This window comes from Pipistrellus kuhlii, unplaced genomic scaffold, assembly GCF_014108245.1.
Source record: "Pipistrellus kuhlii isolate mPipKuh1 unplaced genomic scaffold, mPipKuh1.p scaffold_m20_p_1, whole genome shotgun sequence".
In the NCBI taxonomy this organism is placed as follows: domain Eukaryota; kingdom Metazoa; phylum Chordata; class Mammalia; order Chiroptera; family Vespertilionidae; genus Pipistrellus; species Pipistrellus kuhlii.
This window is the reverse complement of record NW_023425404.1, coordinates 99,681,488-99,698,114: the sequence shown is the minus strand read 5'-3', so window position 1 is coordinate 99,698,114 and position 16,627 is coordinate 99,681,488.

Here is a 16,627-nt window from a genome sequence, read left to right as displayed (position 1 = left end):
CTGACCACCAGGGGGAAACACAGAACTTGGTCGTTGGCAACGTGGCACTAGCAGTGGGCAGCAATGGAGATGCTGCCGGCCCCAATGGACCTCAACAACAACAGGACCAGGGCGGGATGTTGGAGCAGGTGAGTGGGCGGGCCAGGCCAAGGCAAGTGCAAGCAGGGGCCCGATTACCCTGCTGATCACCCCGCAGTCAGTGGCCAGCAGCCACAGGCCCTGATTGCCTGATCGGGGCCAGACTCCGGGCTGGGACTGGGAACTGGGGATGGGTGGCAGGGACCAACCTCCTGCGGTGCCCGGCCAGGGGCTGTGACCTCTCTCTGGCTACCTGGGGGCAGGGGTGACAGGGATGGAGGTGAGATGAAAATACGGAATGTCTGTCAAGCTTGCTCTAACTCCCCCTGTTACACTCCCCTGGGACGCCAGGGCTTGCACAGCCTCTTCCAGGTGAGCCGGGCTGTAGCCACTGGGACAATAGGGGCCGGTCAGGCTCCCCGTGGGTTCATGCAGGAGCTGATCTGCGAGGCTGGCCAGGAAAGAGGGCACTGCCTGCCCGGCTTCTGTGCAGCTCCAATTGGCAGCCCAGAAGCCCATGCTGTGCCCCAGCCCACAGTGTCTGGCCACGCTCACCACATCTCTACATGGGGACTTGGGCGCCGTGACTAAGATGGAGGGGGGCCCATGGGGGCATGGAGGCCCAGATGTTGCCCAGAGGTCAGCTGGGACCTGCCCTTCCACGATAGACACTCACATTTCAATTGCTGGCCAAGCCAAGGGACAATGCACATATTTCCTGCACTAGGCCTCCAGTAGAAGACATAAAATTCTAACTCTGTGAATTAAAAAGAAATAAAATTAAAATACAATAAAAAACATAAAAAATAAGTATGTGAGAATATCACAAAGACAAAGAACTATACTTAAAATACTAAAAGATCTTAGAAATTAACATAAATATAATTAAATATTAACAAAGGACTTAAGTAGAAAATGTATAGAAGAAAATAAGTGACCAATAAGCATATAAAAGATACAATTTACTTATATTATTAAAATTAAAATAATACCAATGTAAAATTGGCAAAGATTTTTTATCAAATATTTTTTTAAAATAACCCATTTCCCAAAAAGGAAGCATATTATTAAACTAGAGGCCCAGTGCATGAAATTGTGCAAGGGTAGGGTCCTTAGGCCTAGCCTGCAATCAGAGATATCTTCTGCCCGCTCACCAGTCCCCAGTCCTGCCCCACCACCACCCCCTGGCTTGCCATGGGTCTCCAATTGCAACATGGCTCCAGTTCCCCGGAGCCTGCGGCTGGGGGAAGGGATACAGAGATAGGCCACTCAGCCCACTCGCCAGTCCCACCCCACTGCCACTCACCTTAGTTTGCTGTGATTCTTCATTCACTATGCTGCAATCAGAGTCTGTGGGTCAATGCACCTCATGGAGACTGGTCGAGCAGTTCCAGTAATTAGGCTTATGGCCACTGGTCTTTTATTATATAAGATGGATCGTCCTACATTACTAGCAGGTGTTTAAATTGATACAATCTTTATTCTGGAAAATTTGAAAGTAAATATCAAAAGATTTTTAAATGTGCATACCATTCACAAAATTCTACTTATAAGAAACTTAAGTTTTGGAAATAATGGTTCCTTCAAAAAATATTTATTGAGAATTTATCTATTCTAGGAACAATTACTAGGTATTGGGGTGACAACAAAATACAAAAAGATATTTTTCCTATGCTTGTGAATATCACAGTCTATTGGAAGAAACTGAATAAAGAAGTATAAAAATTGTGAAGATGTTGCTAAGTACTGAAGAAAGAATATTCTTTATCTTCACCTAGAGTAATAAGACCAAGAGGGTCTATAGGAGAGAACATCTAATTGAGAAATCATCTAAAGGTGTAACAGGAATAAAATGCCATATTCTAGGAACTGTAAAAAATCTGCCGTGGCAGGAGAAAAGGCAAAAGTGAGCAAAGAAGAGCATTTATGAGATTTGCCTGAAATAGCTAGTGGTCCGATTATGCACTGATCCACAGACTCACATCTTTTTTAATCACAATGATGTGAAATTAGAAATCACTTATAAAAGATAACAAAAATCCACAAATATTTGAATGTTAGACAAAAAATTGCTGAACATCCTATGGGTCTAGGATGAATCAAAAGGGAAATAAAAATATCTTGAGGGGAAAAAAGTAAACACAGTATACCAAAACTTAAGGAATGTGGCAAAAGCAGTTCTTAAAAAAAAAATGTTTATAGCAATAAATGCCTACATTTTCTTTAAAAGAAAGATCTCAAATACAAAAACCTAACTTTACACCTCAAATAACTAGAAAATAACAAACTAAACCAAAAGATAGCAGAAAAAAGAAAATAACAAAGACCAGGCATAAATAAATGAAATAGTCATTAGAAAAACAGTAGAAAGACTAAGAAAATGAAGATATTTTTAAAAGATAAATAATATTGACAAATCTCTAAACAGCTTAGAAAAAAAAGAAAATATATTCAAATAAAATAAAAATGAAATTGAAGACATTATAACTAATAGAAATAATGAGGATCATAACAGACTACTCTTAACCATTATATACCAACAAGTTGAGTCATCTAGAAGAAATGGATTCATTTCTAGAAAAATACAATCTACCAACTTTGAATTGTGAAGAAAAAGAAAATCTGAACAGATCAATGATAAGAAATAAGATTAATTCAGTAATGAAACCACCCCTCCAAAAGAGATAAACCTAGGAGAGCTCCCTTCACTGGTAAATTGTACCACACTTAAATGAGAACTTAATCCTCTCAAACTCTTTACAAATGTTTAAGAGAAGAGAACAATTCCAAAATCATTTTATGAGTCCAGCATTATCCTGACACCAAAGCCTGACAAGAACACTACAGGAAATGATAATCATAGGCCAATATTACTGATAAGCATGTATGCAAAAATTATTTTTTTCATTTTTCTAATTAAATTTATTAGGGTGATATTGGTTGACATGATCATATAGGTTCCAGGTGTGAGTTTATATGTTACAAGATCTCTATATTGCACCTTGTGCCCACCACTCAAAGTCAAATCTTCTCCCATTACTTCCTTCCCACAACCCCTTCCCTCTGGCAAGCACCACACTGCTATTCGTGTTCACGAGTTTCAGTTTTATATCCCACATATGAGTGAAGTCATATGGTTTTAGCTTTTTCTGACTGACTTATTTCACTTAGCATAACATTCTCAAGGTCCAACCATGTTGTTGCAAATGGCAGTTTTTATTTTTTCTTATGGTTGAGTAGTGTTCCGTGTGTATATGCACCACACATGCAGTCCTCTATCACAGTACATTTTTTTTGTTCCCATGTCTTAACCACCGCTGCAATGAACATAGGGGTGCATATATCTATTAGAACACACGATTTCAAGTTCTTGGATATATGCCCAGGAAAGAGATTGCTTGATCATCTGATAGCTCTATTCTTAATATTTTGAGGAATCGATAGACTGCTTTCCATAGTGGTGTTACCAGTCTACATTCCCACAGAATGAGGGTTCCTTTTTCTCTACAAACCCTCCAACACTTGTTACTACTTGTCCTATTGATAATAACCACTGCAACTGGTGTGAAGTGGTATCTCATTGTAGTTTTGATTTGCATTTCCCTAATTTCTAGTGAGGTTGAACATCTTTTCATATATCTATTGTCTGTTCATATGTCTTCTTGAGAGAGGCGTATTTTCGGTCCTCTGTCTACTTTTTGCTTAGGTTGTTTGCTGTTGAGTTTTTGTTGTTGTATTTTAATTTATTTATTGATTAAGGTGTTACATATGTGTCCTCATCCTCCATTATCTTCCCAACACCCCCACACACACTCATGCCCTCACCCCCCTGTTATCTGTGTCCATTGGTTGGGTTTATGTACATGCATACAAGTCCTTTGGTTGATCTCTCCCTTTACCCCCACCCTCCTCTACTTTCCCTCTTAGGTTTGACAGTCTGATCACTGCTTCCCTGTCTCTGGATCTGTTTTTGTTCATCAGTTTATGTTGTTTGTTATTTCCCATAGATGAGTGAGATCATGTTGTAGTTATCTTTCTCTGACTGACTTATTTCACTTAACATAATGCTCTTCCCAGTTCCATCAATGCTGTTGCAAATGGTAGGAATTTCTTCTTTTTTACAAGGGCATAGTATTCCATTGTGTAGATGTTCCACAGTTTTTTAATCCATTAATCTGCTGATGGGCACTTAGGCTGTTTCCAGATCTTAGCTATGGTGAATTGTGCTACATATTATGAACATAAGGGTGCATATATCCTTTCTGATTGGTGTTTCTAGCTTCTTGGGATATATTCCTAAAAGTGGGACCACTGGGTCAAATAAAATTTCCATTTTTAGTTTTTTGAGGAATGGTGTTGAGTTTTATGAGTTATTTATATATTTTGGAAATTAAACCTTTGTCAGAGTTACTGTTTGAAAATATTATCTCCCATCTAGTTGGCTGTCTCTTTGTTTTGTTGTCAGTTTCTTTTGCTGTGCAGAAGCTTTTTAGTTTGTATAGTCACATTCATATATTTTTTACTTTACTTTCTTTGCCTTTGGGGTCAAGTTCATAAAATGTTCTTTATAACCAAGGTCTATATGTTTGGTACCTATATTTTCTTAAATGTAACATTGTTTCTGGTCTTATATTTAGGTATTTGATCCATTTTGGATTTATATTTGTACATGGGGTCAAACTATAATCTAGTTTCATTTGTTTGCATGTGGCTTTCTAGTTTTTCTAACACCATTTATTGAACAGACTATACTTACCCCATTAAGTGTTTCTGGCTTCTTTATCAAAATTATCTGTCCATAAACATGTGGCTTTATAGCTGGGCTCTCTATTCTGTTCCACTGATCTGTATGTGTGTTTCTCTACAAATATAATGTTATTTGACTATCATAGCTATGTAGTATAATTTAAAAACAGGTGGCATGATAACTCTAGCTTCATTCTTTTTCTCATCTTTTGTGACTCCATACAAATATGATAATTTCTCATTCTATTTCTTTTAAAAAAATGACATTTGGATTTTGATAGGGATTGCATTAAATCTGTATGTTGCTTTGGACAATATGGCCATTTTAACTATGTTGTTTCTTCCAATCCATGAACACAGGATATTTTTCCATCTTGTTTCTTCTTCAATCTCTTTCAATAATGCTTCATAATTTTCAGTATAAAGTTCTTTCACATTTTTTGTTAAGTTTATTCCTAGATATTTTATTATTTTAGTTGCAATTGTAAAGGTAATTCTTTTTCATTTACTTTTTTGAAGTTTTGTTTTTAGTAAACAGAAAAGTAGTTTTGTATATTGATTTCATATCCTGCAACTTACTGTATTTGTTTATTGTTTCAAATATTTTCTTGGTGTAGTATTGATGTTGTTCTATGTAAAGAAATATCTAGTAAGCAAAAACTGACACTTTTACTTTATACTTCCCAATTTGAATGTGTTTTATTTTTCTTCTTGTGTGCTTCCAGCAGATGTTGAGTAACAGTGGTGAGAGTGGACATCCTTGTCTTTTTTATTATCTTAAAGGAAAAGCTTTCAGTTTTTCACCATTGAGCATATTAGCTGAGGGTTTGTCATAGATGGTCTTTCCTTCTATTACTATTTTATTAATGTTTTAATCATAAATGGATAAATGGATGCTATGTCTTATCAAATGTTTTTTCTGAATCTATTGATAAGATCGTGACTTTTATTCATTCCTTTGTTAATGTAGTATATTACATTGCTTGATTTTCATATGTTGAACATTTTTGTGCCCACTTGATTGTGATGTATTATTTACACTTAGTAGGAAAGAAAGAAGTAATCATATAATCACCCTGAAGAATATTTAATTACAGACTGAGATAAAGCTTTTACATGAACATACACATTTTTTACAAGGACAATAGCAAAACCTTAAACTGAGTCTAAAAGGCTTAATTTCAGCACTCAACCACCAGGGAATTCCTTCAACTCCTAGCCATGTGGCCTTCTCACAACATGCCAATTTAATTATTCAAAGCCAGTAAGTAGGACAATCTCTTTTCCATTTGCTACAGCAGAATCTTATATAATGCAGAGTTATCACAAGTATGGCTAATAATCACATCACTTTTATCATATAACATAACCCAATCAATTAGCCTATATCATCTACTATATCTCATGATATTCAAAGGTCTCATCCACATTCAATGGAAAGAGGTTTAACATGGCATAGAGACCAGGGAGCAGGAAACTTTAAAGTCATCTTAAATATTTGCCTACCACAAGAGGCAAAAGAAGAATTATGCAAATCAGCTAGAATGCTAAACTAAGGTTAGCTATGATAGAAAGTGAATACAAGTACAAATGAAGGTATAGGGGAAAGTGGAAGAGTCTAGGCTCAATGACCAAGAATAATGGAAGCAAAGGAGTAAGGAAATGAAAAAGATAAGAACAGGTGATGAGAACATAGGATGCTAAAATCTATCCATATAAATAAAAATGTAAATGTTCATTTGTTCAAAATATTAAATCTCCAAAAGTTCTTCACCAATTACTTTGAAATTTTGACACAACGTTGCAATCAAATATGCACATGTTTTTATATACATTATACCTACTATTATGTAGATGTCACACCTGTGACAGGTAAAAATATGCTTTTTTGAAAAACAACACCATCTGTTGGATGTAAAAGCAACGCACGTTATACTAAATATTTTATGATTCCATTTCAATGTTTCCAATTTATGATCCATTTATGATTGCCAAATTTTCAATTTTACAATTCTATTTCAATGTTGATAATGATTGAAAATGTGTGCTTAGAAATTGCAAACAAAGTTCTCAATCAATTGAGAATGCCATCACCAAATCGATCTGCTGCTGCTTCGTTCGATGTAGAATTGCATCTCGAACAAAATTACAACACGGTGATCTTTTGTCATATGTGTAATCAAATATTCCTAAGCTAAAGCCTGAGTAAAACGGCATTTACAATCAAATAAGGCAAACTGTCAATAACGGGGTTGGAGAAATCTTCTTAGATGCGCCAGGAGGAACTGGTAAAACATTCGTAATTAGATTGATTCTAGCAGCAATTCGATCCCAAAATGACATAGCCTTAGCTCTTTGCGTCATCTGGAATAGCTGAGACATTGTGGAAGAACTGCTCATTCCACTTTGAAATTGCCATTGAACATGCAATTCACTGACACTCACACGTGCAACATTTCCAAAGCATCCGGCATGGCAAAAGTATTGCAGAAATGCAAACTTATTATTTGGAATAAATGTAAAGGGCACACAAAAAAATCGCTTGAGGCTCTTGATTGATCATTGCAAGATTTGCGTGGAAACATCAGACAATTTGGGAACGCATTAATATTGCTTGCAGGAGATTGCAGACAAATATTACCTGCAATTCCTTGATCAACACCAGTGGATGAAATAAATGCTTGCCTGAAATACTCTACTTTGTGGTGACATGTAGAGATATTAAAATCAAGATCTTGAGAGGAAGAAAGGATCGTGTCAGAGGCCTGAATATCTACAGCCGCAGCGACCACCAAGCAGCTGTGACCCTCAGAACACGGATCCCAGGTGGCGCGAACACCTGGCTGCACTGGAGTGCCCCACTGCTCTGTGAAAAGTAGAAAGAGAATTACACAACCAGACATCCTAGATCATGGGGAGACCAAAAAACAGCCTGCATATGAAAGAAAAGCAGGCTTCACCAGAAAAGGAAGTAAACGAGATAGAGGCAAGCAACCTACCAGAGCAAGAATTCAGAGTAATGATCATAAGATGGCTAAAAAGAATGGAAGACAAATTTGACAATATGAGTAAGAACCAAGAGGAAATGAAGAAGAACCAAGAAGAAATGAAAAATGACATCGCTACCATGAAGAACTCAATAGAAAGCATCAAGAGTAGATTAGAAGAAACAGAGGACCGCATCAGCGAGCTAAAAGACAAGATGAAAAAAATACCCAATTAGAACAGCCTCTGGAAAAAAAAATTAAAAAACAGGAGGAAAGTCTAAGGGAACTTTGGGACAATACAAAACAAAACAATATTAGAATAATAGGGGTTCCAGAAGGAAAGGGAATTGAGGAAGACATGGAAAATGTATTTCAAGAAATAATGACAGAAAACTTTCCTGAGATAGAGAAGAAAAAACCCACACAAATCCAAGATGCTTGCAGAGTCCCAAGCAAAATGAACCCCAGAAAACCGACCCCTAGGCACATTATAATTAAGCTGGCAAACACCAACGACAAAAAAAGAATTTTAAAAGCAGCCAGAGAGAGACAGAAAGTTACATATAAAGGAACCCCCATCAGACTAGCAACTGATTTTTCCACAGAAACTTATCAGGCCAGAAGGGAATGGGATGAAATATACAAAGTCATGCAAAGGAAGGGTCTGAATCCAAGAATACTATACCCAGCAAGGCTATCAATCAAAAGTGAAGGTGAAATCAGGAGCTTCACAGACAAAAACAGACTAAAGGAATTTATCTCCACCAAACCAGCAATACAAGAAATGCTAAAGGGTCTACTGTAAAATTAAAGAAATAGAAAGCAAAGAAGGAAGACAGGGGTATAGAATAAAAATGGTGTCTAATAAGTATCTATCAATAATAACTTTAAATGTAAATGGATTAAATGCTCCAATCAAAAGACATAGGGTAATGGATTGGATAAGAAAACAAGACCCATACATCTGTTGTCTACAAGAAACCCACCTCAGAAAAAAAGATGCACACAGACTGAGGGTGAAGGGATGGAAAAAGATTTTTCAGGCGAATGGAAATGAAAAAAAAGCTAGGGTAGCAATACTTATATCTGACAAATTAGATCTCAGAGTGAAGGACATAACAAGAGATAATGAAGGCCACTTCATAATACTAAAGGGAGCAATCCAACAAGAAGAAATAACCCTGGTAAATATATATGCACCCAATACGGGAACACCCCAATATATAAAAAAACTGCTGGAGGACATTAAGGGAGAGATTAATAGCAATACAATCATAGTAGGAGACTTTAATACCCCACTATCACCCTTTGACAAATCATCTAAACAAAAAATCAGCAAAGAAATATTAATCCTAAATGACTAACTAGACCAGATGGAATTAATCTATATCTTCAGAACATTCCACCCCAAAGCCACAGAATATACATTCTTCTCAAGTGCACATGGGACATTCTCAAAGATAGACCACATTTTGAGACATAGGCAAAGTCTCTTCAAATTCAAGAAGAAAGAAATCATATCAAGCATCTTCTCAAATCATAATGGCATAAAACTGGAAATTAATTACAATGAAAAAATTCCAAAGAAATCAAACACATGGAGGTTAAACAGCATGCTATTAAATCAAGGAAGAAATTAAAAACATCCTGGAAACAAATGACAATGAAAACACAACTATCCAAAATCTATGGGACACAGCAAAAGCAGTTTTGAGAGGGAAGTTCATATCCCTACAAGCCTATTGCAAAAAAACTAGAAAAAAATGGTAACAAATGATCTAAACTCTACAACTCAAAGAGTTAGAAAAAGAGCAACAAGAAAAGCCCAGTGTAAGCAGAAGGAAGTAAATAACAAAAATCAGAGCGGAGATAAATAACATAGAAACGAAAGAAACCATACATAAGATCAACAAATCCAAGAGCTGGTTCTTTGAAAGAATAAACAAGATAGATGAACCTCTAGCCAGGCTAACCAAGAAACAAAGAGAGAGGACCCAAATAAACAAAATCAGAAATGAAAGAGGTGAAATAACAACAAACCCCGCCAAAATACAAAGGATTGTTACAAAATACTACGAACAACTCTATTCCAACAAACTGAACAACCTGGAGGAAATGGACATATTCCTAGAAAAATACAACCTTCCAAAACTCAATCAGGAAGAATCTAAAAATCTCAATAGAGCAGTGACTTGGGAAGAAATTGAAACAGTCATCAAAAAGCTTCCAGCAAACAAAAGCCCAGGGCCTGATGGCTTCACAGGAGAGTTTTACCAAACATTCAAGGAAGAACTAAAACCTATCCTCCTCAGACTTTTCCAAAAAATTCAAGAGTAAGGAACACTTCCAAACTCATTCTATGAAGCCAGCATCACCCTAATACCAAAACCAGATAAAGACAACTCAATGAAAGAGAATTACAGGCCAATATCCCTCATGAACATAGATGCCAAAATCCTCAACAAAATTCTAGCAAATCTGCTCCAGCAGAGTATCACAAAGATCAAACACCATGACCAAGTAGGATTTATTCCAGGAATGCAAGGTTCATGTAATATCTGCAAATCAATAAACGTGATACATCTCATAAATAAATTGAAAGATAAAAATCATATAGTCATATCAATTGATGCAGAAAAAGCATTTGATAAAATCCAACACCCTTTCCTGATAAAAACTCTCAACAAGGTGGGAGTACATGGATCATACCCCAAAATATTAAAGCTATATATGATAAACTCACAGCCAACATCATACTCAATGGGCAAAATCTAAAACCATTCCCTCTAAGAATAGGAACAAGACAGGGATGCCCACGATCGCCACTCCTCTTTGACATAGTATTGGAAGTACTAGCCATTGCAATTAGACAAGAGGAGGAAATAAAAGGCATCCAAATTGGAAAAGAAGAAGTAAAGTTATCCTTATTTGCAGAGGACATGATATTGTATATAAAAAACCCAAAAGACTCCATTAAAAAACTAATTGGCTTAATAAATGAATTTGGCAACATAGCAGGATACAAAATTAATGCCACGAAATCTATGGCATTTCTATACACCAACAGTGAACTTACAGAAACAGAGACTAAAAAAGCAATTCCATTTACCATCACACCAAAAAAATTAAGATACCTAGGAATAAACTTAACTAAGGAAGTAAAGGACCTATATGCGGAAAACTACATGACACTGAAAAAAGAGATAGAGAAAGATGTAAACAGATGGAAGAATATACCATGTTCATGGATTGGTAGAATCAACATCATCAAAATGTCCATACTTCCTAAAGCAATCTATAGGTTCAATGCACTCCCCATTAAAATACCAAGGGCATATTTCACTGACCTAGAAAGAACTCTCCAAAAGTTCATTTGGAACAATAAAAGACCCCAAATAGCCACAGCAATCCTGAGAAAGAAGAGTAAAGTAGGAGAGATATCAATACCAGACTTAAAGCTGTATTAGAAAGCCACTGTTCTCAAAACAGCCTGGTACTGGCACAAGAACAGACATATATATCAATGGAATCTAATTGAGAATCCAGATATCAACCGAAATTACTATGCTCAATTAATATTTGACAAAGGAGGCACAAATATACAATGGAGTCAAGACAGTCTCTTCAATAAATGGTGTTGGGAAAATTGGACAGACACATGCAAAAGAATGAAACTAGATCACCAACTTACACCATACACAAAAATAAACTCAAAATGGACTTAAACATCAGACGGGAAACCATAAAAATACTAGAAGCATCCACAGGCAACAAAATCTCAGACATATGCCAAAAGAACTTCTTCACTGATACTGCCCCTAGGGCAATGGAAGCTAAAGAGAAAATAAACAAATGGGACTACATCAAAATAAAAAGCTTTTTTACAGCAAAAGAAACCATCAACAAAACAACAAGAAAGCCCACTGTGTGAGAGAACATATTTGCAAATGTTACCACTGATAAAGGTTTAATCTCCAACATCCACAAACAGCTTATACAACTAAATAAAGGGAAGATGAATGATCCTATTAAAAATTAGGCAATGGACCTAAATAGAATATTTTCAAAAGAAGACAGAAGGAAGGCCAAAAAGCACATGAAAACATGCTCAAAGGAGGGAGGGAGGGGGGCAAAAAAACAATCAATAAAATATATTTAAAAAAAAAACAAAACCATGCTCAAAGTCACTAATTATCAGAGAGATGCAAATCAAAACAACAATGCGGTACCATCTCACACCTGTCAGAATGGCCAACATCAACAAACGACAAGTGTTGGTAAGGTTGTGGAGAAAAAGGAACCCTTGTCACTGCTGGTGGGAATGCAGACTGGTGCAACCACTGTGGAGAACAGTGTGGAGTTTCCTCAAAAAACTGAAAATGGAACTCCCATTTGACCCAGTAATCCCACTCCTAGGAATATATCCCAAGATACTAGAAACACCAATCAGAAAGGATCTATGCACCCCTATGTTCATAGCAGCACAGTCTACAATAGCCAGAATCTGGAAACAGCCTAGGTGCCCGTCAGCAGATGATTGGATCAAAAAACCATGGTACATCTACACAATGGAATACTATGCTGCCATAAAAAAGAAGGAATTCTCATCATTTGCAGCAACCTGAATAGAACTAGAGAACATCATGCTGAGTGAAATAAGCCAGTCAATGAAAGAGAAATACCACATGGCCTCACTCATATATGGATATTAAAGAACATTATAAACTGACAAACCAAAAGTCAGATATAAAGACATTAAAGCAATAAGCAGACTGTAAAATTACAGTGGGGAGAGTAGGGAGATCTGGGGGAGATAAGAGATCAACCGAAGGACTTGTATACATGCATATAAGTACAACCAATGGACACAAAACTCTGGGGAGGAAGGGTATGTATGGGGGGGGGGGCAATGTTAAATTATGTACACAGATAATTTAATAAAAATAATAATAATAAAATAAAGATATTAAAATCAACTATAAATATGCATGTCTAGCTGCAAAACAGTCTATCAGCTTAGATATTCTCACAGCAATTGCTAGAAATTGGGAACAGAAGGGTGCCGGTTGATCTGACCTCAGGACGAATTTCATTGCCTCATAACTTCTGCAGTTTAGTGACATCAAAAGAAGAATTGGTTGAAAAAGTATTTCCCAATATTCAAACCAATTATAAGAATCACGATTGGCTGAGTGAACGAGCTATTCTTGCGGCCAAGAACAAAGACATCTACGATTTAACAATATTATTCAGTCTAACATTCAAAGTGAGGCAGTCACATACAAGTCCATCAACACTGTAGTGGAAGCAGATGAAGTGATTAATTATCCAACAGAATTTCTGAATTCACTCAATCTGCCAGGGATGCCACTGCACGTACTGCAATGAAAATCGGTGTGCCAATTATCATGTTGCAAATTATCAACCAGCCAAAGCTTTGCAATGGCACGCGGCTTGCAGTAAAAAAAATTAATGAGCAACATTGTAGAAGCAACAATCTTGACAGGACCTTTCAAAGGTGAAGATGTCCTCATTCCTTGCATTCCTATGATTCCAACGGATGTGCCATTTCAATTTAAGAGATTGCAATTCCCAATTTGACTGGCTTTAGCAATCACCATCAACAAATCTCAGAACAATGGAACAACAAAAAATATTGTATACCCACAAGCATTGCAAAATTAAACATATTAGAAATGTGTACTTTCTCTTTTCTTTCTTTTCCATTTAACCAGACTGAGTCACAGCAATGTGTGACCAGGTATAGCATATGGCCCAGACACCGTAACACAACTGAACAGCAGAGAACCAAGCAGCTGCAGGTTCCCAGAACTACCAGTACCCGAGCAGCGAGCTCTGGCTCCTCCTTGCACTCAGGCCCTGCCAGAAGGCCATGCGGGGCCCTCTGGTGTCTGCAGTCCCACACGGGACCATGGGCCATGTCTGAGCCACTCTGAGGTGGAGCCCACATCACCTCTTTAAAGTTTCCACTTTTGCTGATTGGACCTTTGCCTTCTGAGGCATAGAAGCCAGGACGGTGGGCACAGTGGAGCCCACAGATGGGCACCCAGGAGCTAGTCACCTCCAACGGCCTCATTCAGAGAATGTGCCCCCCTCCCCCCAGCACAGCTCATCTCAGCCTATGGGAGCAGCACAGTCACTGCAACAGTCATGGCCCCAAAGCTGCTCCTGAACCTCGTTCTTCCTCCCTGGCTCCCAAAGCCCAGGCCAGCCTCTCCAAGTGTTGGCAGGTACCCCAGGACCCTCCCCAGGACCCTCCCCAGTACAAGACAGGACCAGGCAGCAGGGGGGGAGTGAGGTTGGCCTGGGATAGACTTAGCTCCTGCAAGCTGTGTCACAGCAGATCCTCAGCAGCGAGAACTTACCAATAGGGATGTTTGTGCAGACATTTTAAATAACTTCCACTTTTAAAACGAAATTGAAAAGCATAGGGCCCTGCAACCCCGACTCTGAGGTATATACCCAAGTGAGGCAGCTAGTCACAAAACACCTATTGTGTATGGTCCCATTCCTATGAAATGTGTGGAACAGCAGTGTGCAGATGGCTGGGTGGGGCAGGCAGCTACATGGGGAAGGTGACATGGGGTTCCTTCTAGAAGCAATACAATGTTCTAAAAGTGATCGGGGGTTCTGTGGCTGGTTTGGCCCAGTGGATAGAGCACCAGCCTGCAGATTGCAGGGTCCTGAGTTGAATTCTGGTCAAAGGCACATGCCTGGATTGTGGACTCGGTCCCCAGTAGGAGGCAGGCAAAAGGCACAGGATCCTTGATCCTCTATCATTGATGTTTCTCTCTCCCTTCCTCTCTGAAATCAATATATATGCTAGAGGCCCAGAGCACAAAATTCATGCATGGGGATGTGTGCCCTTCAGCCCCGCCTATACCCTCTCCAAAGACCCCTCAAGGGATGTCTGACTTCCTGTTTAGGCCCGATCCCAACAGGCAGTCAGACATCCCCCTCACAATCCAGGACTGCTGGCAACCACCTGCTTGCCTGCCTGCCTGATTTCCCCTAACAGCTTCTGCCTGCCAGCCTAATCAACCCCTAACCACTTCTGCCTGCCAGCCTGATCAACCCTCTAATCACTCGACGCCTAACTGCTCCCCTGGCAGCAAGATTGCCCCTAACTGCACCCCCCTGCCATCCTGGTTGCCCCCAACTCCTGTCCCCTGTAGGCCTAATCACCCCCAACTGCTCTCCCCTGCTGTCCTGGTCACCCTTAACTGTCCTCCCTTGCCAGCCTGATCACCCCTAACTGCCCTCCCCTGATGGCCTGGTCACCCTCAACTGCCTTCCCCTGTAGGCCTGGTCACCCATAACTGCCCTCCCCTGCTGGTCTAGTCACCCCTACCTGCTATCCCTTGCAGGCCTGATCACCCCCAACTGATCTCCCCTGCAGGCCTGGTCACCCCCATCTGCCCTCCCCTTTAAGCATTGTCCCTCCCACTGCCCTCCTCTGCAAGCCTGGTCTCCCCCCCACCCGGACTACCCTCCCCTGTAGGCGCAGTCTACAGGAATAGCACCTCGCAAGTAACTTCCAGAGCCTCCTTCTTCAAATAGCCCCATGGTGTCATGTAGGTTTAAAAATCCCTACATCTACTATTCCTGGAATGTATGACCTTATAAACACATAACAAAAGTAGCATTAGAGCAGCTGAGAAGAAATATATCCTTATGAAATGAAGACATTTAAAATAATCATTTTTAAGGGATTGAATGTATAAAGAACTAAAGTTCTAATTCAGCTGAACAATATAACTTCTTGTATTGGACATGCTCAGCTCTTGCTGAAAGGTCAAAGCTCTCCATGGACTATAGAAGCTACTGCACATGCAAATGGAGCATAGCACATGACTCTGGAGATTCATTCTAAAAGTATGACTTGTCAGCTCTAGCATTACAAGGCATTAAAACTCAAGCACTGTTCTTTGATGATAACATTGTGCCTAACTACTTGGCACCAGGAGTCACTAAAAACCACTGTCAGCAATAAAAGGCAGGCTAGGAAATGGGATCCCGTCTCTCCCAAATTTCAACCTGACATTAGGCTGTATTGCATTCGGTGCATGACTAGATCTCTTTAAGCGTGAAGCCCATAGGGCTCAAGAGGAAAATTTGATGATGCATTTTGAAAACTGGAAAGCATCCTTACCTCAACTCGAAATGTAAGTTTTCTGCTTCAGTCATACAACCAGCACTTATACTTCTGTTTTGTGTCCTGTTGTTTTAAAAGAGCTATGGTAAAACAATTATTTGCAATGGCATTTTCAGATTGAATGCCAAATCAATTAACAGAGGTCAAGCCAAAATAGGCTCAACCTGTAGCAGAGATTCCAAGTAGGCATTAATTGAATTCCAGTATGTCAATATAAACTAAATACTGATGTTGCATCAAATAAGATGAAACAAAAATTTCTAAATTTTTTAAAAGTGTGATTTGACTCGGATTGTTTAAATCAGAAGGTGTGCACATACCTGTATGGGGTGGGGGCGAAATAGTTCTACATATACATTTTTGTGATTCTAAACATAAGGCCTTCCCCCAACTCTGCTGCTAAAAGTGTATTTAATAATTCTATAAGAAATGTAATCTACTTACAAATGTCCTTCAGAGAAGAAAATGATTGATTGAATTTTACAATAAGTTTATAAATGTGATTTTGGTGTTATTGTTGTTTGTTTTTCAGAATAGAACTTGTTAGTGGGCAGAAGGAAGAAAACATGTATGTCCTAAATATGTTTAAAAAGGAGGAAATAAAGAACACAAGGTAAAGAAGGGTTGGAAGATGTGGCAA